The following is a 22,029-nucleotide window of genomic DNA, read 5'->3' as shown; positions in this document are numbered from 1 at the left end:
TGTTTGTGAAACTTTTTATGTTTTATTCCACTTTTATATATTATTAAAAAAACTTGTTTGTAATATTATATATTTTTTGGCTCATAAATTTTAAGTTTTAATGATCATGTTTTAAACAACACAAGTCGCCGGTACCCTTATCCCCCCACTCTATACTCTTTTTAGCAGTATTGTACCAGTACTGCACTCTTAAGGGTTGGCAGACACCTACAGTTAGGTTACGTGTGTGTTTTTAGTTCTTTAATTATTTTAAGTGATTTTTAATTCACTTCCCTTACTGAGACTATACCCCACAAGTGGCGCTGTATCATTTTTCTGCTACACACACACATTATATATATATATATATATATATATATATATATATTATATATATATATATATAGTGCATCTGGAAAGTATTCACAGCGCTTCACTTTTTCCACATTTTGTTATGTTACAGTCTTATTCCAAAATGGAATAAATTAATTGTTTCCATCAAAATTCTACACACAATACCCCATAATGTGAAAAAAGTTTTTTTGAGATTTTTGCAAACATATTAAAAATAAAAAAAACTATGAAATCACATGTACATAAGTATTCACTGCCTTTGCCATGAAGCTCAACATTGAGCTCAGGTGCATCCTGTTTCCACTGATCATCCTTGAGATGTTCAACAGCTTAATTGGAGTCCACCTGTGGTAAATTCAGTTGACTGGACATGATTTGGACATGATTTGGAAAGGCACACACCTGTCTATATAAGGTCCCACACTTGACAGTGTATGTCTGAGCACAAACCAAGCATGAAGTCAAAAGAACGGTCTGTAGACCTCTTAGACAGGATTGTCTTGAGGCACAAACCTGGAGAAGGGGTACAGAAAAATATCTGCTGATTTGAAGGTTGCAATGAGCACAGTGGCTTCAATCATCCATAAATGGAAGAAGTTTGGAACCACCAGGACTTTTCCGAGAGCTGGCCGTCCGTCTAAACTGAGCAATCAGGGGAGAAGGGCCCTAGTCATGGAGGTGACCAAGAACCCAATGGTCACTCTGTCAGAGCTACAGAATTCCTCTGTGGATAGAGGAGAACCTTCCAGGAGGACAACCATCTCTGCAGCAATCCACCAATCAGGTCTGTGTGGTAGAGTGGCCAAACGGAAGCCACTCCTTAATAAAAAGCACATGGCAGCCTGCCTGGAGTTTGCCAAAATACACCTGAAGGACTCTCAGACCATGAGAAACAAAATTCTATGGTCTGATGAGACAAAGATTGAACTCTTTGGTGTGCATGCCAGGTGTCATGTTTTGAGGAAACCAGGCACCGCTCATCACCAGGCCAATACCATCCCTACAGTGAAGCATGGTGGTGGCAGCATCATGCTGTGAGGATGTTTTTCAGTGGCAGGAACTGGGAGACTAGTCAGCATAGAGGGAAAGATGAATGCAGCAATGTACATCCTGTACAGCAATGTACATCCTGGATGAAAACCTGCTCCAGAGCGCTCTTACCTCAGACTGGAGCGACAGTTCATCTTTCAGCAGGGCAAGGACCCTCAGCACACAGCCAAGATGTCAAAGGAGTGGCTTCAGGACAATTCTGTGAATGTCTATGAGTGGCACAGCCAGAGCCCAGATTTGAATCCAATTGAACATCTCTGGAGAGATCTGAAAATGGCTGTGCAGTGACGGGTCCCATCTAACCTGATGTAGCTTGAGAGGTGCTGCAAAGAGGAATGGGTAAAACTGCCCAAAGATAGGTGTGCCAAGCTTGTTGCATCATATTCAAAAAGACTTGAGGCTGTAATTGCTGCCAAATGTGCATCAACAAAGTATTGAGCAAAACCTGTGAATACTTATGTACATGTGAGACAAGTGTGTGCCTTTCCAAATCATGTCCAATCAACTGAAATTACCACAAGTGGACTCCAATTAAGCTGTAGGAACAGCTCAAGGATGATTAGTGGAAACAGGATGCACCGGAGCTCAATTTTGAGCTTTATGGCAAAGGCTGTGAATACTTATGTACATGTGATTTCTTTGTTTTTCACTTTTAATATCTCAATCTCAAAATGCTACGTTGCTGTAAAAATTGTCTGTGACCCTAAAAACACAGCACACATAAAAAAATATATGTTATTGTGTGCAGTGTTTTTAGGGTCACAGACAATTTTTACAGCAACGTAGCATTTTGAGATTTTTTTTAGATTTTAATTGACTGTTTTATAACAACACTGTGGTGTGGAGAGATATAAGCACATTTATACTTTATTTTATTTATCCACCGAGTAATGTGTAAATATGTACTAGGCACTTTTGTGAGTAATCAGAATATTGAAATGAGTAAAACTTGGCTCTCATTTAGGCACACTGATGTGATACCAGGCAGTCCAGCTCCATGACAGGTTTTGTCTGTTGCACAGGGTTACCGTGACGTCACTTCCAGGGGTAGTAGACAGCCCAGGAGGACGGACGCCGGGCCCGGGACGTGTGAGCAGCGGTGACCAGCATGGGGGAGACTACAGGGGTGAGTTGGTAACTGTTCACTTTGGGGGTTATCCTGATGAAAGGGCTACGCGCCCCGAAACGTTGATGCTGTAACCTGCAGTTTTGGCACTAAAACTTTGTTTTGCACAAGTCAAGTCTCTGAGTGCCGCCTTTTATATCTGCTATATACATGGAGGTGCAAACCTCATTGGAGGGCACCAGAGCCAGTTAACCCTTGGAGGTTTTTCAAATGCCAGCCACAAAAGGGTATTTATATATATATATAATTTTTTTTAATTTCCGCCAATTATTTTTGGTCAATGAATGGGTTAATTAACACTTTCACCCCAAAACACCAGAATGAATGTTAGAAAGATGGATGAGAGGGGAAGGGTCACGACTTTTAGGAGACATATGGTCACATCCTTACCTTAGTAATTTCCGTGGGAATTTCCCACTGTTATGTGGGCCACTGTCTGATTCTGCGGAACTCCGTCAGCGTTCAGCCACAGAACACTTCAAGTTCTGTGTGTAGGTTGGTGGGCCGTGGGCGGGAGGACAGGACAGCGCAGGACGGGCGGGCATGAGGGAGCGCGGTGTGACGTCAGCACATCACACCATGGCCAGGAACACAGCACAATGCAGCCAGGAGCACCACAGCGCAGGGTGGTTAGGAGGGAGCGCGGTATGATGTCAGCACGTCACATCCGAACCGGCCGGTGCTGGACAAGGCTGTGTCTCAGCAGTGCGACCGTCCATTACCCCCAGGAATTTCATTTTTATCCCATTTGGGGTAACTTACCCCTGTTCCCTCACCACTGATATATATGTGTGTGTCTATATATATATATATATATATATATATATATAAAGTGCAATGTGAAATGGTGCTCTTATTTTCTCAGAGTCACCTGTGCTTCATAATATATGGTGTACTACTTACACCTATTAGAGTCACACACTCTCACCACCTTTGTGTAGTGTTTTCAAATATTTATAAGTCACAATAACATTTGGAGATACTCTTTTTGAGATCCTCCAGATGATACAGAGTGTGACTTTAAAACAAAAATATCCTTCCAATGGGAGAAAAGCTTCGCTAGTGAAAATAAAGTTTTAAAACATTTATTACAACCAGGGCCGCTGCAAGGGTGTTCGGCGCCCCCCCCCCCCCCCCTGCAGACTATAAATTTGTGCCCTCCCTAGTATACTTAATGAAGGGACAGTGGGGATCATTCTGACCCGTTCGCACGCAGCTTTCTTTCGCAGCCGTGCGAATGAGTCCGGAATGCGCATGCACAGCGGGCGCAATGCACAGGTGTGTCGCTGCCCAGCGACAGGGAACGCTGGGCAATGACTTAATTAAAGTAGAAAACTATCGCTGCTGCGATCGCATCGTGATTGGCAGGAGGACGGCGTTCCGGGGAGTCAACTGACCATTTTCGGGGAGTGGAGAGCCCAACGCAAGCGTGTCGAGGCATTTGGTGGGCAGATGTCTGACGTCAATTCCGGGACCTGAGATGCTGAAGTGATCACAACAGGTAAGTAAGTCCAGACCTACTCCTCTTCTGCACAAAACTTTTTTGCATAGCTCAGCTGCACAAGCGATCGCAGCCTTGCTATGCAAAAATCCACTCCCCCATAGGTGGCGTCTACCTGATCGCATGGGCAGCAAAAAGTTGCAGCATGCGATCAGGTCAGAATGAGGGCCCTAGCGCGCCAAAGTCTGTGATTCAGTAGTTAGGATATAACTTATGGATAGCATTTGTACAAAATAAAGTGGATCCACCATGAACCTCGATTTCCACCTGGGTGCACAGATTTACAGAGAAAGGTGCCACAGCACACTTCAATGGTTAATATAAAACATCTACTAGGATACATAATCTGTGGTGAAATATGTCAATGTTCATTTGAATAAAAGGCTTTTACAAAGCAGATGAGTGCCTATAAAGGATAACATGCTGCTTCTTCCAAGTGGCTGTTTATGCCAGTAATGTTGTCAAAACCCTCCTCCATACCCTTCCTATTTATATACATGGGACATTCACTGAGAAGGCCATTGGCTTACAAGGTGGATTTGATGTGCACTGCCATAGTGAACTCCTTGGTGTATGCCTCATCTTCAGAGGTGCATTGTGTAAAAGTAAAAATTAGTAGACCTGCTTAGTAACAGCTATTCATTCAAATGAACATTTACAGTCAAACATAGGAAAATGTCTCAAATAGAAATAAGGTGTGTTTAAATATCTATAAAATAGCTACATTAATTATAAAAAGTATTTGTTTTGGGGTTTTTTTGGATAGTGCCACTGCTCAGACAGCAGCTGTTGTATCACAGCCTGCCTGAAGGTGCTGACCTGTTTGTGTGTTCCTGATAATCTTGCAACACTTCCTTCCTAATTCCCCACACAGCTTTAGTGGCTGAAGTGAAATCACACCAATGCTGGGAAATTAAAGTCTAATTAATACAGTATGCCCTGATGACTCTTTCGCTTCTGCACTGACTTCCTCAATTGTTTTATTATTGAAAACAACTTTCTCCCCCTTGATGCTGGAAAAAGATCACTTTCAGAGGTTGGCAGATTGCACAAAGGTTAAACGGCCTGATTCAGACATGCATGTCGATGTTAAACGCTGCAGAGCAATTTATAAATACATATGTAGAGATACAGTTTTAATGAGTGGTCGAAGTGGAAATTTTAAAGTGGGGGGTATGGAAATATCATGGGGGCTTTACTTGGGCAGGCCTGAGACATAATTACCTACTGTAGTTGACTCCTCTCCAGGAGAAGCCAGAGAGGAAATGCTTCTGCAGACTCTGGGAGGGAGGGGATTTCAAGGCTGGATGCTCATGTCATTTGGCACTGCCCTCAACAAGGGCAAAATGCCGCAATTTGCAAGTCCTCTGTAAGGGGTGGACTAAAATGACACAATGCATGTAATTTAGCCCCACCCTCTCTGTATAGCACCAGAATTCTCCTGTTGATCTCCTCATCCTGTCTGCTTCACTAGGAAGCAGGCAGGATGCTGGAGATCTGCCTGCCTACTCTTCCAGATGTGCGGGGGACTTCTCACAACTTCCAGGAGAGTAGGCAAGTATGGCTTGAGTGGTGGTCTAGACAGGGTTAAACAAGTGAAGGTGGCTTATGCCTTCTACCATGGTGCTGGAAGAGGCTGCAGTGGAGAGCTTCATTTAGTTCTTTTCCTTTACATCACTGCAGCAATCTCCGGTACTCAGCTTCTTGCTTTGGCCACTTGCCCATCCAGACCAGCAGCGCCTCCTCTTATCTTCTTTCTTCCATGGCCAACGCTTTCTTTTCTTTCCTTTGGGAGGTCTTTGAGAGATCTTCTGTACTCCCTCTATACTCTTCTCCCATCACATCACCTCTATCCCTTCACAGCACAGCACCCCTGACCAGTAGCGTAACTAGGGGTGTGTGACCAGGACACGTGTCTAGAGTGCCGTGGCAGCTCCAGCAGAGGGGGGCACCACCTGCACCTGCACAGCATGCTCGCCCCATGTACCTACCACCACTGGAGCTCTGCCATTTCACCAGTTGTGCTACCGCCAATGGTAGTGGTGTGCAGAGAGATGACACAGGGGGGGAGATGCTGGTGTGACTGAGAGACACAGGGGGGAGATGGTCTGGCTGAGAGGCACAAGGGGTAAATGGTGTGGATGAGAGATGCAGGGGGCAGATGGTGTGGCTGAGAGATGAAGGGGGAAGGATGTGAGTCTGGCTGAACCGCTGTTGCATGATGCTGACCTTGTTAATTTTCCTACACAAACAGGCATCTTCTGGATGACGTGATCTCCAACATGAATAGTGAATACCGAATGAAGATGCCATCTGTCTTAGAGAATACATTTTCTTCAGATTATAAAGATTAAAGATTAAAAGAAAATCAAATTAACTACAACTCACAATACACTGGGACATTCAATGTAATAATTCAGTGGTTTCAATTAGGGATGTGTTCCGAACCAAATCATGTTTTTTTGGTTTTGGTCTTTGATCTGTATATCCTTCGTGTTTTGGATCTGTATTGGTTTTGCTAAAACCGCCCTTGCGGGTTTTGGTTTTAGATCGGAATTTTTTACCAAAAATCATAAAAACAGCTATAATCACCGAATTTTTGCCTGTTTTTGTTCCTAAAGTATTATTAACATCAATGACATTTATTTCCACTCAGTTCCTCTCTATTCTGACCATTTCACAGCTCACAATATTCATTTAATCCAGTTTAAGTCAAAAGTTGCTCCAAACTAGCTGGCTGACTAAGCTCCTCTGAGCGAAATGCGTTAGTGGACCTGTCGCTGCAATACAAAATCACTGTGGATCTCCTCTGGGACACTGCTACACAAGGTAAAATACATGTGCAGCTTCACATTCACAGCCACGGATGGCCATTTGATCCGGACATTCGAGTTGAGTGGAAACTATACAGCAAGCCCTGGAGCCCCTTTTGTGTCCACTATAGGAGAAAACGGAACTTATAGTAGCTGCAGGTAGCTCCTTCCCTCACTACACTTCATAGAGAAGAAGGGGAGTGCCGCTGGAAGCAGCTCTCGGTAAGCTTTTTGAAATTGGTAGCTATTATTAATGACATTATATTTGTAACTGCCACAGTGATTGCAAATTACATTTAACTCACCCCGTACCCGAGAGTAGGGAGATGAAAAAGTGCTTATATATTCATATTTTGTAAAAACAGTTAGACTGACCCAGGTGTGCACCTATATACGTTTTTAAAAACAGTTATTGTATGTATTAATAACAAATAACAATGTTTATATTTTCGACATTATAAATTGAACCATTTTTAGTACTTTTTCAGCCATAGTGCTACAGCTTCTATTAGTGCAGCTCTATCTTTTATTTTGCCTAAATTAAGCAACAGCAGTGGGCAGCAAACATGTGGCAGTTGTACAGCACAGGACAGCAGCACCCCTGTACAGCACCTCTAACAGCACAGGACAGCACCCCTGTACAGTAACAGTACCCCTGTAAAGCACCCCTAACAGCACAGGACAGCACCCTTAACCGCACAGGACAGCACCCCAGGACAGCACAGGACAGCAGCACCCCTGTACAGCATCCCTGTACAGCACAGGACACCACAGGATAGCACCCCAGAACAGCAACCCCTGAAACAGCAACCCTGACAGCACCCCTAACAGCACACACAGTGACCCCACCTGATGCCACCACCCACAGAGAGACAGAGGTCTGTCTCTCTCACTCTCCAATACTGGAGTGAAGATGGTGCCATTCACCGGGACTTATATAAAATCCAAAACCCACGAGAATCCAACAGTGGGATGATGTCGTTTTCCCTCATTTTGGGAACCCACTCATTCCTAATCTTAATGCATTGTGATGTCATAGAGGTGCTATGTACCTGTCTGTTTATTAATGCATTGTGATGTCACAGAGGTACTGTCTAGTGATGTCACAGATTTATTGTCTTGCCAGGGCTGGAGCTCCCATAGGCAATGGAGTCGGTTGCCGCCAGACTCCAGCCCTCAAGTGGCCACCTGGCTTCTCCACCAGGCTGGTGCAAGGTTTCTCAGCACCCTAGGCATATCAACAACAACCCCCCCCCCTTGCCCCCACCAACATACAATGGTTCTCAGTTGAAAATGTGCGACACTATATAAAAATAGTAATTTTGACCCATCCTACACCACCACATTATTGGTTTCCCAAGTAACATAGGGAGCAGTCAGGGGTGTATCAGGGACATAGGGAGCAGGCAGGGGAATTGGGAGCAGTTAGGGGCATAGGGAGCAGTCAGGGGTGTTTCAGGGACATAGGGAGCAGTCAGGGGTATATCAGGGACATAGGGAGCAGGCAGGAGAATAGGGAGCAGTTAGGGGCATAGGGAGCAGTCAGGTATTTTTCAGGGACATAGGGAGCAGTCAGGGGCATAGGTAGCAATCAGGGGTGTGTCAGGGATGTAGGGAGCAGTCAGGAGAAAAGGGAGCAGCCAGGGGTTTGTCAGGGACATAGGGAGCAGTCATGAACATAGGGAGCAGTCAGGGGTGTGTCAAGGACATAGGCAGCAGTCAGGGGCTATGGAGCAGTCAGGGGTGTGTCAGGGGCACAGGGGGTAGTCAGGAGAATTGGGAGCAGTCAGGGGTTTGTCAGGGACATAGGGAGCATCCATGAGCATAGGGAGCAGTCAGGGGTGTGTCAAGGACATAGGGAGCAGTCAGGGGCTATGGAGCAGTCAGGGGTGTGTCAGGGGCACAGGGGGTAGTCAGGAGAATTGGGAGCAGTCAGGGGTTTGTCAGGGACATAGGGAGCATCCATGAGCATAGGGAGCAGTCAGGGGTGTGTCAAGGACATAGGGAGCAGTCAGGGGCTATGGAGCAGTCAGGGGTGTGTCAGGGGCACAGGGGGTAGTCAGGAGAATAGGGAGCAGTCAGGGGTGTGTCAAGGACATAGGGAGCAGTAAGGGGCTATGGAGCAGTCAGGGACATAGGGGACGGTCAGGGACATAGGGAGAAGTCAGGGGCAATGGAGCAGTCAGGGACATAGGGAGAAGTCAGGGGTGTATCAGGGGCATAGAGATCAGTCAGGGTGCAGCATACTGTAGGCATGGGGCTATACTAGGGACCTGATGCAGGTGTACATCAGACAAGCAGAGACAGTGACAGTCACTGACTGATCTAAAGCAGCAGCAACAGTCCCGGAGCCCCCGGCCAGTGTAGACGCTGAGGCTCCTGTAATATCCACTCCCCGTAGAAGGTCCTAACTTCCACACCAACCTCGGATGATCGAGTCACAGTAGCTTTTTAAGAGAGGCGGCTGTTGGTCCCTGGGGAGGGGTCAGCCAGCGACACGAAAGTGCATTATAAGCTTAGCCAGCCCCAGCGATGTGCTCTGGAGCCGGCTCATAGTCAATAGCACCCTGCGCATCATCTTCTAAGTAAAGTTCCACCTTTGGGTGCTGGGGGCTCCTACTGGTGGGCGCTGGGCAGCACTATAAATAAATTACTTCCTAAATGTTACTGGCACCCGGCATTCTCCTCGGGCTTCAGCAGCTCCATGGCCAGTTTGTGGTTCCGCCAGAGGGAGATAATTTACATGGTCATCGGGTTGGGCAGGGGCGGAGGAGTGAGGGCAGCATGCGAGCGATGCAGTAAGGGACATGTGGCTCTAACCCGGTAGATCCTACTCCGGGTGAGCAGGGAATGGGTTCCCCTCAAATCCCTTATAGCGAGTTTTGTTGCATCAGCCCCACCCTGCATGTACCGGCGCCCGCAGCTGCCTAATGGTAGCGCAGGCCCTGCTCCTCCATTGTCTCCTGACTGTTGCAGTGGTAGGCTGTGCAGGGGGCAGGGTCACATCTGCCCCTGGGCTGGAACACTTTATATCAGTAGGTGATGCTGCGAAGGCAGCAAGGGAAAGGCTCCACCTCCCTTCACATAATTGTTTTTAGAGCGGGGGCACATAGCATTGATCTTACTTCTAGGCAACTGGGAAAAAAATATGCCACTTTGTCTTCCTGCCTGCAGCTGGATGCACTGTGATGTCACAGAGGTACTGTATAGCTGACTGTATGTTAATGTATTGTGATGTCACAAGGGTATTGTCTAGCTGTCTGTGTATGAATGCATTGTGATGTCACAGAGGTACTGTCTAGCTGCCTGTAGCTGAATGCATTGTGATATCACAGAAGTGCTGTCTAGCGGTCTGTATATGAATGCATTGTGATAACAGATGTACTATCTAGCTGTCTGTAGCTGAATGCATTGTGATAACAGATGTACTATCTAGCTGTCTGTAGCTGAATGCATTGTGATAACAGATGTACTATCTAGCGGTCTGTATATGTATGCATTGTGATAACAGATGTACTATCTAGCTGTCTGTAGCTGAATGCATTGTGAGGTCACAGAGGTACTGTCTGGCTGTCTGTAGCTTAATGCATTGTGATGTCACAGATGTACTGTCTAGCTGCCTGCAGCTGAATCCATTGTGATGTTGCAGATTTACTATCTGCCTGCAGCTGAAAGCATTGTATTGTCATGGAGGTACTGCCTATTGTCACAGAGGTACTGTCTAGCTGTCTGTATATGAATGCATTATTTAGAGATGTGCGCCGAACCAAATCTCAGGTTTTGGGTTTTGGTTTTGAATCTGTATCTCCTTTGTATTTTGGATCTGTATTGGTTTTGCCAAAACCGCCCTTGCGGATCTGTTTTGGTTTTGGATCTGCATTTTTTTTTTTATAAAAATCATAAAAATAGCTAAAATCATATAATTTTGGCCTGTGTTTGTTCCTACGGTATTATTATTATTATCCTCAATAACATTCATTTCCACTCATCTCCAGTCAATTTTGACCACATCACAATATTGTTTTCATCCAGCGTCAGATATTGCAGGTTTTGGATTCCATATAAGAGCGCAGGAGCTGGAACTCGGTGTAATTTCACTCCTTTTGCCGGGATGTCTGCAATAAAGTGGAAATATGTTGAATTAATAAAAAAAATAGTTGTTTATATTGGTCAAAAACATACATATTTATTTACATGGTACTACATACTAGTGATGAGCACCGGAAATTTTTCGGGTTTTGTGTTTTGGTTTTGGGTTCGGTTCCGCGGCCGTGTTTTGGGTTCGAACGCGTTTTGGCAAAACCTCACCGAATTTTTTTTTGTCGGATTCGGGTGTGTTTTGGATTCGGGTGTTTTTTTCAAAAAACTCTAAAAAACAGCTTAAATCATAGAATTTGGGGGTCATTTTGATCCCAAAGTATTATTAACCTCAATAACCATAATTTCCACTCATTTTCAGTCTATTCTGAACACCTCACACCTCACAATATTATTTTTAGTCCTAAAATTTGCACCGAGGTCGCTGGATGGCTAAGCTAAGCGACCCAAGTGGCCGACACAAACACCTGGCCCATCTAGGAGTGGCACTGCAGTGTCACGCAGGATGGCCCTTCCAAAAAACACTCCCCAAACAGCACATGAGGCAAAGAAAAAAAGAGGCGCAATGAGGTAGCTGTGTGAGTAAGCTAAGCGACCCTAGTGGCCGACACAAACACCTGGCCCATCTAGGAGTGGCACTGCAGTGTCACGCAGGATGGCCCTTCCAAAAAACACTCCCCAAACAGCACATGACGCAAAGAAAAAAAGAGGCGCAATGAGGTAGCTGTGTGAGTAAGCTAAGCGACCCTAGTGGCCGACACAAACACCTGGCCCATCTAGGAGTGGCACTGCAGTGTCACGCAGGATGGCCCTTCCAAAAAACACTCCCCAAACAGCACATGACGCAAAGAAAAAAAGAGGCGCAATGAGGTAGCTGTGTGAGTAAGCTAAGCGACCCTAGTGGCCGACACAAACACCTGGCCCATCTAGGAGTGGCACTGCAGTGTCACGCAGGATGGCCCTTCCAAAAAACACTTCCCAAACAGCACATGACGCAAAGAAAAATGAAAGAAAAAAGAGGTGCAAGATGGAATTGTCCTTGGGCCCTCCCACCCACCCTTATGTTGTATAAACAGGACATGCACACTTTAACCAACCCATCATTTCAGTGACAGGGTCTGCCACACGACTGTGACTGAAATGACGGGTTGGTTTGGACCCCCACCAAAAAAGAAGCAATTAATCTCTCCTTGCACAAACTGGCTCTACAGAGGCAAGATGTCCACCTCATCATCATCCTCCGATATATCACCGTGTACATCCCCCTCCTCACAGATTATCAATTCGTCCCCACTGGAATCCACCATCTCAGCTCCCTGTGTACTTTGTGGAGGCAATTGCTGCTGGTCAATGTCTCCACGGAGTGTCATGACTGAGGTTTTTGTGAACCCGGTGTAGTGAAGTCTGTGCGGGCGACTGGAGGATTATGTGAATACTACCACTGACCTGGTTTGGAAATGTTGTGGACTCGAGTATTCTTCCGATGACTGGGAAGAGGAACCGCGGCAGAGATGGCCGAATCTAGGCTCTCCTCATACAGGATTAGGTCGGCAGACAGGAAGCACGTGGGGGCGCTGAAGGTCTCCTGAAAGACAGAACTGGAAAGGCGCTGATGAATCAGTGAAGAATACCAGGTTCAACTGTGCTAAAGGGCACGGGATGCTTGGAGACACTGAGGTGCTTGGAGACACTGAGGTGCTTGAGGACACTGAGGTGCTTGAGGACACTGAGGTGCTTGAGGACACTGAGGTGCTTGAGAATACTGAGGTGCTTGAGGACACTGAGGTGCTTGAGGACACTGAGGTGCTTGAGGACACTGAGGTGCTTGGGGACACTGAGGTGCTTGGGGACACTGAGGTGCGTAGAGGCACTGGGATGCGTGGAGGCACGGAGGTACTAAGGCACGGAGGTGCTGAGGCACGGAGGTACTGAGGCACGGAGGTGCTGGAAGCACGGAGGTACTGAGGCACGGAGGTGCTGGAAGCACGGAGGTACTGAGGCACGGAGGTGCTGGAAGCACGGAGGTACTGAGGCACGGAGGTGCTGGAAGAACGGAGGTACTGAGGCACGGAGATGCTGAGGCACGGAGGTACTGAGGCACGGAGGTGCTGGAAGCATGGAGGTACTGAGGCACGGAGGTAATGAGGCACGGAGGTACTGAGGAACGGAGGTACTGAAAGCACGGAGGTACTGAAAGCACGGAGGTACTGAGGCACGAGGTGCTGGAAGCACGGAGGTGCTGAGGCACTGAGATGCTGAGTCACGGAGGTACTGAGGCACTGAGACGCTGAGTCACGGAGGTACTGAGGCACTGAGGTACTGAGACACGGAGGTGCTGAGGCACGGAGGTGCTGAGGCACGGAGGCACGGAGATGCTGGAAGCACGGAGATGCTGAGGCACGAGGTACTGAGACGCTGAGTCACGGAGGTACTGAGGCACTGAGGTGCTGAGACATGGAGGTGCTGAGGCACGGAGGTGCTGAGGCACGGAGGCACGGAGATGCTGGAAGCACGGAGATGCTGAGGCACGAGGTACTGAGCCCTGGAGATCCCAACTACAACAGTAGTAAAACTGAAACACGACAGCTGTGGTTTTCAGTGGAGAACACGGAATTCAGTACTGTGCCTTTAAGACGAAACATTGCAGCTGTACCTTTACATTGAGACTCAGGGAAATGGTGAAATCAAATGGCAACACACAAGTAAACCAAACGGTAACAAGGGAACAGAGTTTCCACAGGAACTTAGGTACAAAGGTTACCTTTAGGGAGCTCAGCTTAAGACCCACACAAGGATGTATGTGACACAAGGAACTGGCCCAGATTCCAACTCAGCCTCCTGATTTATACTTCCTGGTCCTTCATGATTGGTGGGCAGGATTAGGTGATGTAGAGAGTCTCAGGCTGGCAGAGGATTGGACAACTCTGGGTCAGGTGAAGTCACTGTCATGTGACTACTCTAGAGGAGGCTGTGAAGTGCAGCGAGGCCTAGCAGGCCGAGAGAACACTGAAGCCTGAACTTCAGATTACTGAATTCAGCCTCACACAGGAGATCACCACAGGTGGAGCTAATTAACTATTACCTCTCAGGCAGAGAACTCAGGAAAACTGACAAGCTGTTTAACTCCGTGAGTGAAAAGACACAGGATCCAGGACAGATGGCAGGGGTAAGTCACCAAATATAAAACCTACAGTCAGGATTGTGACAGTATCCCCCTCTTCAAGGGTGGACTCCGGACACCCATCTTGAATCTTAGAGGAACTTGAGAAATTCATACAGAAGAATTTAGGACCTTCGTTGATGCAGATTCCAAAGGTTTAGGACTAAATTCTTTAACTACAGCGTTACTGAAAGTCTGTAAGTCATGGAACACAGGATCATTACTCTCAAAGAGCATGTTGGCCCACTCCAAAGCTCTTCCTCTGAATGCCAGGAACAGATATCGAGTAACGTTGGAAAGAGTTACTGCACCTGAAGGATCAGACTCCATCCGAGAGAGAAATTGTTTAACCAGAGCGGCATATTGCAATAAATCTCCATCAAAGTAAATAGGTGGAAAACCATCAGACGAAAGCTTAGAGGATGAAACTGAAGAAAGCTTTGGCTGGATGAGTAGGACTGGATTGGATCCGAGGATACTTGAATTGGCTGGAGCCAAAGGAGACGGACCAGGCTGGTCCTGGAGTATTGCTGGACCGGCTGGAACCGGGACGGACTGACCAGGCGGAGCCTGGAGTATTGATGGACCGGCTGGAACTGGAACGGACTGGCCAAGCTGGGCCTGGAGTATTGCTGGACCGACTGGAACCGGGACGGACTGACCAGGCGGAGCCTGGAGTATTGATGGACCGGCTGGAACCGGGACGGACTGACCAGGCGGAGCCTGGAGTATTGCTGGACCGGCTGGAACCGGGACGGACTGACCAGGCTGGGCCTGGAGTATTGCTGGACCGGCTGGAACCGGGACGGACTGACCAGGCTGGGCCTGGAGTATTGCTGGACCGGCTGGAACCGGGACGGACTGACCAGGCAGGGCCTGGAGTATTGCTGGACCGGCTGGAACCAGGACGGGCTGAGCCCTTTCTTCACAGGGCTGGGCTGAGGCAAGAGCCCCCACTTCACGGGGCTGGGCTGAGGCAAGAGCCCCCACTCCACGGGGCTGGGCTGAGGCAAGAGCCCCCACTCCACGGGGCTGGGCTGAGGCAAGAGCCCCCTCTTCACGGGGCTGGGCTGAGGCAAGAGCCCCCTCTTCACGGGGCTGGGCTGAGGCAAGAGCCCCCTCTTCACGGGGCTGGGCTGAGGCAAGAGCCCCCTCTTCACGGGGCTGGGCAGCACTCTGTAGACTCTCTGGCTGGGCAGCACTCTGTAGACTCTCTGGCTGGGCAGCACTCTGTAGACTCTCTGGCTGGGCAGCACTCTGTAGAATCTCTGGCTGGGCAGCACTCTGTAGAATCTCTGGCTGGGCAGCACTCTGTAGAATCTCTGGCTGGGCAGCACTCTGTAGAATCTCTGGCTGGGCAGCACTCTGTAGAATCTCTGGCTGGGCAGCACCCTGTAGACTCTCTGGGGCTGGGCGCTCTGAACCCCTCACTGGGGCTGGACGCTCTGAAGACGCCCCTCCTGGGGCTGGACGCTCTGAAGACGCCCCTCCTGGGGCTGGACGCTCTGAAGACGCCCCTCCTGGGGCTGGACGCTCTGAAGACGCCCCTCCTGGGGCTGTGGACACGGACTCCTCTGTGACTGTAAATGGCTTGTACATTCTTCTCTGGACACCCAACTTGGGATAAGGTCTTTTAATCACCGGACCCCAGTCATAAATTTGAGTCTCTCTCAGAAGAGTAGCCTTCTTGATACCCCCGTCAGCAGCACATGGATCGGATACTGTGGATGACTTGTAGACATGAGCACTATGATACTGAGATTTGTCACTATTACCTGGCTTGCGAAGAATACAGTCTTTAACAAAATGACCAGAATTTCCACAGTAAAGACAGAGATGTAGCTCCTTACGCCGCTGACGTTCAGCTTCAGAGAGCTTGGGCCGTGGATAGCTCTGATGAAAAACTTTCCCTTGCGCAGAGGAAGAGACTCTATTAACTGAATGGGACAAAGCAGGATCAACAACGTTGGTAGTATTCCTGAGGAGATCAGGCATCACAGAGAGAATACTAGGCAAAAGTTCTTGTAACTGTAGTAACATCTGGTAGAAAATCTGCAGTTGGTCAGGAGTCTTAGAGCAGAAGGTCATAGAATCTCTGGAGGACGAATTCCGCTGCAGACACTGTGCCAATCGATGCTGAGTCGACTCCAGACCTCCCAAGCGTCCTGCAATATTGCTTAGGAGGTCATGCGTCAGACAAACACTTTCGGCCGGGTCCATGTGGCCAGTTCCTACTGTCATGACTGAGGTTTTTGTGAACCCGGTGTAGTGAAGTCTGTGCGGGCGACTGGAGGATTATGTGAATACTACCACTGACCTGGTTTGGAAATGTTGTGGACTCGAGTATTCTTCCGATGACTGGGAAGAGGAACCGCGGCAGAGATGGCCGAATCTAGGCTCTCCTCATACAGGATTAGGTCGGCAGACAGGAAGCACGTGGGGGCGCTGAAGGTCTCCTGAAAGACAGAACTGGAAAGGCGCTGATGAATCAGTGAAGAATACCAGGTTCAACTGTGCTAAAGGGCACGGGATGCTTGGAGACACTGAGGTGCTTGGAGACACTGAGGTGCTTGAGGACACTGAGGTGCTTGAGGACACTGAGGTGCTTGAGGACACTGAGGTGCTTGAGAATACTGAGGTGCTTGAGGACACTGAGGTGCTTGAGGACACTGAGGTGCTTGAGGACACTGAGGTGCTTGGGGACACTGAGGTGCTTGGGGACACTGAGGTGCGTAGAGGCACTGGGATGCGTGGAGGCACGGAGGTACTAAGGCACGGAGGTGCTGAGGCACGGAGGTACTGAGGCACGGAGGTGCTGGAAGCACGGAGGTACTGAGGCACGGAGGTGCTGGAAGCACGGAGGTACTGAGGCACGGAGGTGCTGGAAGCACGGAGGTACTGAGGCACGGAGGTGCTGGAAGAACGTAGGTACTGAGGCACGGAGATGCTGAGGCACGGAGGTACTGAGGCACAGAGGTGCTGGAAGCATGGAGGTACTGAGGCACGGAGGTACTGAGGCACGGAGGTACTGAAAGCACGGAGGTACTGAGGCACGAGGTGCTGGAAGCACGGAGGTGCTGAGGCACTGAGATGCTGAGTCACGGAGGTACTGAGGCACTGAGACGCTGAGTCACGGAGGTACTGAGGCACTGAGGTGCTGAGGCACGGAGGCACGGAGATGCTGGAAGCACGGAGATGCTGAGGCACGAGGTACTGAGGCACTGAGACGCTGAGTCACGGAGGTACTGAGGCACTGAGGTACTGAGACACGGAGGTGCTGAGGCACGGAGGTGCTGAGGCACGGAGGCACGGAGATGCTGGAAGCACGGAGATGCTGAGGCACGAGGTACTGAGCCCTGGAGATCCCAACTACAACAGTAGTAAAACTGAAACACGACAGCTGTGGTTTTCAGTGGAGAACACGGAATTCAGTACTGTGCCTTTAAGACGAAACATTGCAGCTGTACCTTTACATTGAGACTCAGGGAAATGGTGAAATCAAATGGCAACACACAAGTAAACCAAACGGTAACAAGGGAACAGAGTTTCCACAGGAACTTAGGTACAAAGGTTACCTTTAGGGAGCTCAGCTTAAGACCCACACAAGGCTGTATGTGACACAAGGAACTGGCCCAGATTCCAACTCAGCCTCCTGATTTATACTTCCTGGTCCTTCATGATTGGTGGGCAGGATTAGGTGATGTAGAGCAGGCCTGGCCAACCTGTGGCTCTCCAGCTGTTGTAAAACTACAAGTCCCATCATGCTTTGCCACAGTTTTGCTATTAGGGAATGCTAAAACTGTGTCAGGGAATGCTGGGATGTGTAGTTTCACAACATCTGGAGAGCCACAGGTTGGCCAGGCCTGATGTAGAGAGTCTCAGGCTGGCAGAGGATTGGACAACTCTGGGTCAGGTGAAGTCACTGTCATGTGACTACTCTAGAGGAGGCTGTGAAGTGCAGCGAGGCCTAGCAGGCCGAGAGAACACTGAAGCCTGAACTTCAGATTACTGAATTCAGCCTCACACAGGAGATCACCACAGGTGGAGCTAATTAACTATTACCTCTCAGGCAGAGAACTCAGGAAAACTGACAAGCTGTTTAACTCCGTGAGTGAAAAGACACAGGATCCAGGACAGATGGCAGGGGTAAGTCACCAAATATAAAACCTACAGTCAGGATTGTGACACGGAGGAATTGATTATAATTCATTTTAATGAACATCATCTTCTCCACATTTTCTGGATGTAACCTCGTACGCCGATTGCTGACAAGGTGAGCGGCGGCACTAAACACTCTTTCGGAGTACACACTTGTGGGAGGGCAACTTAGGTAGAATAAAGCCAGTTTGTGCAAGGGCCTCCAAATTGCCTCTTTTTCCTGCCAGTATAAGTACGGACTGTCTGACGTGCCTACTTGGATGCGGTCACTCATATAATCCTCCACCATTCTTTCAATGGGGAGAGAATCATATGCAGTGACAGTAGACAACATGTCCGTAATCGTTGGCAGGTCCTTCAGTCCGGACCAGATGTCAGCATCAGCAGTCGCTCCAGACTGCCCTGCATCACCGCCAGCGGGTGGGCTCGGAATTCTGAGCCTTTTCCTCGCACCCCCAGTTGCGGGGGAATGTGAAGGAGGAGATGTTGACAGGTCGCGTTCCGCTTGACTTGACAATTTTGTCACCAGCAATTCTTTGAACCCCAGCAGACTTGTGTCTGCTGGAAAGAGAGATCCAAGGTAGGTTTTAAATCTAGGATCGAGCACGGTGGCCAAAATGTAGTGCTCTGATTTCAACAGATTGACCACCCGTGAATCCTTGTTAAGCGAATTAAGGGCTCCATCCACAAGTCCCACATGCCTAGCGGAATCGCTCTGTGTTAGCTCCTCCTTCAATGTCTCCAGCTTCTTCTGCAAAAGCCTGATGAGGGGAATGACCTGACTCAGGCTGGCAGTGTCTGAACTGACTTCACGTGTGGCAAGTTCAAAAGGTTGCAGAACCTTGCACAACGTTGAAATCATTCTCCACTGCGCTTGAGACAGGTGCATTCCACCTCCTATATCGTGCTCAGTTGTATAGGCTTGAATGGCCTTTTGCTGCTCCTCCAACCTCTGAAGCATATAGAGGGTTGAATTCCACCTCGTTACCACTTCTTGCTTCAGATGATGGCAGGGCAGGTTCAGGCGTTTTTGGTGGTGCTCCAGTCTTCTGTACGTGGTGCCTGTACGCCGAAAGTGTCCCGCAATTCTTCTGGCCACCGACAGCATCTCTTGCACGCCCCTCTCGTTTTTTAAATAATTCTGCACCACCAAATTCAAGGTATGTGCAAAACATGGGACGTGCTGGAATTTGCCCAGATTTAATGCACACACAATATTGCTGGCGTTGTCCGATGCCACAAATCCACAGGAGAGTCCAATTGGGGTAAGCCATTCTGCGATGATCTTCCTCAGTTGCCGTAAGAGGTTTTTAGCTGTGTGCGTATTCTGGAAAGCGGTGATACAAAGCGTAGCCTGCCTAGGAAAAAGTTGGCGTTTGCGAGATGCTGCTACTGGTGCCGCCACTGCTGTTCTTGCGGCGGGAGTCCATACATCTACCCAGTGGGCTGTCACAGTCATATAGTCCTAAATCTGCCCTGCTCCACTTGTCCACATGTCCGTGGTTAAGTGGACATTGGGTACAACTGCATTTTTTAGGACACTGGTGAGTCTTTTTCTAAGGTCTGTGTACATTTTCGGTATCGCCTGCCTAGAGAAATGGAACCTAGATGGTATTTGGTACCTGGGACACAGTACCTCCAACAAGTCTCTAGTTGCCTCTGCAGTAATGATGGATACCGGAACCACGTTTCTCACCGCCCAGGATGCCAAGGCCTCAGTTATCCGCTTTGCAGCAGGATGACTGCTGTGATATTTCATCTTCCTCGCAAAGGACTGTTGGACAGTCAATTGCTTGGTGGAAGTAGTAAAAGTGGTCTTACGAGTACGACTTTCCCTCTGGGATGACCATCGACTCCCAGCAGCAACAACAGCAGCGCCAGCAGCAGTAGGCGTTACACGCAAGGATGCATCGGAGGAATCCCAGGCAGGAGAGGACTCGTCAGAATTGCCAGTGACATGGCCTGCAGGACTATTGGCATTCCTGGGGAAGGAGGAAATTGACACTGAGGGAGTTGGTGGGGTGGTTTGCGTGAGCTTGGTTACAAGAGGAAGGGATTTACTGGTCAGTGGACTGCTTCCGCTGTCGCCCAAAGTTTTTGAACTTGTCACTGACTTATGATGAATGCGCTGCAGGTGACGTATAAGGGAGGATGTTCCGAGGTGGTTAACGTCCTTACCCCTACTTATTACAGCTTGACAAAGGCAACACACGGCTTGACAAATGTTGTCCGCATTTCTGTTGAAATACTTCCACACCGAAGAGCTGATTTTTTTGGTATTTTCACCAGGCATGTCAATGGCCCTATTCCTCCCACGGACAACAGGTGTCTCCCCGGGTGCCTGACTTAAACAAACCACCTCACCATCAGAATCCTCCTGGCCAATTTCCTCCCCAGCGCCAGCAACACCCATATCCTCCTCATCCTGGTGTACTTCAACACTGACATCTTCAATCTGACTATCAGGAACTGGACTGCGGGTGCTCCTTCCAGCACTTGCAGGGGGCGTGCAAATGGTGGAAGGCGCTTGCTCTTCACGTCCAGTGTTGGGAAAGTCAGGCATCGCAAACGACACTATTGGACTCTCCTTGTGGATTTGTGATTTCGAAGAACGCACAGTTCTTTGCTGTGCTTTTGCCAGCTTGAGTCTTTTCATTTTTCTAGCGAGAGGCTGAGTGCTTCCATCCTCATGTGAAGCTGAACCACTAGCCATGAACATAGGCCAGGGCCTCAGCCGTTCCTTGCCACTCCGTGTGGTAAATGGCATATTGGCAAGTTTACGCTTCTCCTCCGACAATTTTATTTTAGATTTTTGAGTCCTTTTTTTACTGATATTTGGTGTTTTGGATTTTACATGCTCTGTACTATGACATTGGGCATCGGCCTTGGCAGACGACGTTGCTGGCATTTCATCGTCTCGGCCATGACTAGTGGCAGCAGCTTCAGCACGAGGTGGAAGTCGATCTTGATCTTTCCCTATTTTTGGAAACTCAACATTTTTGTTCTCCATATTTTAATAGGCACAACTAAAAGGCACCTCAGGTAAACAATGGAGATGGATGGATACTAGTATACTTATGGATTGACGAGCGACTGCCGACACAGAGGTAGCTACAGTCGTGGACTACCGTACTGCGTCTGCTGCTAATATAGACTGGATGATAATGATATAAAAAATATATATATATATCACTACTGCAGCCGGACAGGTATATATTATATAATGACGGACCTGCTGGACACTGTCAGCTCAGCACTGCAGACTCCTAAAGTAAGCTACTAGTAGTATCAAGAAGATAGAAAGAAAAAAAAAAAAAAACACCACAGGTAGGTGGTATACAATTGTGGATGGACTAGCGACTGCCGACACAGAGGTAGCTACAGCCGTGGACTACCGTACTGCGTCTGCTGCTAATATAGACTGGATGATAATGAGATATAAAATATATATATATCACTACTGCAGCCGGACAGGTATATATTATATAATGACGGACCTGCTGGACACTGTCAGCTCAGCACTGCAGACTCCTAAAGTAAGCTACTAGTAGTATCAAGAAGATAGAAAAAAAAAAAACACCACAGGTAGGTGGTATACAATTATGGATGGACTAGCGACTGCCGACACAGAGGTAGCTACAGCCGTGGACTACCGTACTGCGTCTGCTGCTAATATAGACTGGATGATAATGAGATATAAAATATATATATATCACTACTGCAGCCGGACAGGTATATATTATATAATGACGGACCTGCTGGACACTGTCAGCTCAGCACTGCAGACTCC

This window comes from Pseudophryne corroboree, chromosome 10 (assembly GCF_028390025.1).
Source record: "Pseudophryne corroboree isolate aPseCor3 chromosome 10, aPseCor3.hap2, whole genome shotgun sequence".
NCBI lineage: Eukaryota > Metazoa > Chordata > Amphibia > Anura > Myobatrachidae > Pseudophryne > Pseudophryne corroboree.
Note: the sequence above shows the minus strand (reverse complement) of the source record.